Source organism: Mastomys coucha, unplaced genomic scaffold (assembly GCF_008632895.1).
Source record: "Mastomys coucha isolate ucsf_1 unplaced genomic scaffold, UCSF_Mcou_1 pScaffold3, whole genome shotgun sequence".
NCBI lineage: Eukaryota > Metazoa > Chordata > Mammalia > Rodentia > Muridae > Mastomys > Mastomys coucha.
Window position 1 is genome coordinate 38,903,991 of NW_022196909.1, and position 1,958 is coordinate 38,905,948.

General features: G+C 42.4%; 1 protein-coding gene across 22 annotated transcripts in view; it reads left to right on the forward strand.

Moving 5' to 3' along the window:
- The window catches only part of Pcdh15 (protocadherin related 15), a 1,206,525-nt gene that overhangs the window by 801,869 nt on the left and 402,698 nt on the right, over positions 1–1,958 (forward strand). The gene's annotated exons all lie outside the window — the stretch shown is intronic.

The following is a 1,958-nucleotide window of genomic DNA, read 5'->3' on the forward strand; positions in this document are numbered from 1 at the left end:
AAAAAAAAAAAACCAACTTTATAAGTCAAAACAAAGTCTCTCATCACAACCACAGAGAAACAATGGTATTTTAATTAAATAAATAACATATGCATTAACCACATTACACCTGCCTGAGTTTTGCACACATGGACCTATGACATAGCTTTTCAACCAGCCTGAACTTGTCTTTCTCTTGAGGCGTTTATACCAGAAACCTTTTCACTGTTGAAACTTTCTAAACTGTTTTGCTTTCTGGACAGTGATTTTTTTTTTCCATAGCTCTTGACTTTCAATTAATCTATATAGTTTATGACCCTTTGGCTAACGGTGGGAATGATTTGTAGGAAAAGATATGCATGACATAAATAAGCAGCTCCCCTAAAGTATCTGTCCAGGCTGGTCTTGTTGTATATAGGGCCCTTCAAAAACCAAATTGAAATGTGACATATTGAACTATAGAGAGATACAGAGCATTCTTCTTTGTGTAGAAGATATGACCCCAAACTACTACTACCACACAGGAAAGTATAGATTATATAAGAGCAGGGGATCTTGAGGGTTACACACCCACACCATACTCGGGAGTTTACAAAGTAGCAGCATTTGTGCCTGAGAAAGGAAAGTTCACACGAGGATATAGCCCATGTGCACAAGCATGCGTGAAGACATACAAGTGTATTTCTAGTGCAGAATATACGATGGATATATGCTTATACACACACACACACACACACACACACACACACACACACCATACCTAGACATGGAGGTGCAAATATTCAAGTATATTTCTTCTTAAATACTTAAGTCTATTAATCTTAACATTTGTCTTTTCTTATTTTCGTGTGTGTGTGTGTGGGTGGGTGTGTGTGTGTGCGCGTGCACGCAAGTGAATACACCTGTGAAGGCCTGAAACTGGAGTCTGCAACCTTCCTGGATTATTCTCTATCCTATTCTTTGAGGCAGACTCTCTCAATCAAACCCAGAGACCACCTAGACTGATTCTCTAGTCAGCTTGTTGTTGAGATCCCCACCTCTTCTGCTTTCTACGACTGGAATTCCAGCCCACTGCAACACCTGCAGGGCATTTCCCTGGACTGTGGGTACCCAGAACCCAGTCCTTTAGCTTGAGGGACAAGCCCTTTAATAGTTGAATCATCTCCCTTACATTAAAGTCTATGATTATTATTATTATTTTTTTTAATTTTGCATCTTCCTACCTGATTCCTTCAGGACAAATATAGCACTTCAATCAGCATCAAACACACCGGACTCTAATGTTTGTCGGACTGGTCCGTCATCAGCAGATCATAAAGAACTGCGCTATTGCCAGGCGGTGGTGGCACACACCTTTAATCCCAGCACTTGGGAGGCAGAGGCAGGCGGATTTCTGAGTTCAAGGCCAGCCTGGTTTACAGAGTGAGTTCCAGGACAGCCAGGGCTATACAGAGAAACCCTGTCTCAGAAAAAAGAAAGAAAATAAAGGAAGAAAAGAACTGCACTATTGCACGAGTACACGCACACGCATGTGCGTGTTAGCGTGCTTTTCTAGTACAAATGAGCAGGAGCCATCTGCACTAAGATGGTTGCTATAAACACACCGATGCAGAGCAGAGCAAAGCTCTGTGCACGCTGAGCCAGCCGATCATAGGGCTGTGCCCGAACCTGCTCCTCCCCCACACTGGAAACATCCTGGAAGCTGGAGATCAATTGAATTCTTACTGTAATTATAAAAAGAAACTGTAAGGTGAAGGGGGAAATCCGTCACAATCGTCCATCCTGCTACAGCTTGCAATGTAGTTTTCGAGGCCTTAAACCCCCTTCTCACAGGATCTTGTAGAGAGGTAAGGCCCGCCCATCTTCCGTTCCCTGCAGCCGCAGCAAAGCCACGGTTCCCTTCTCCCTTTCTTCTTGGAAATATAAACTAATAAAAACTTCTTGTAGAATGGTATTTCTGCTTGGAGTTTCTAAAAAAA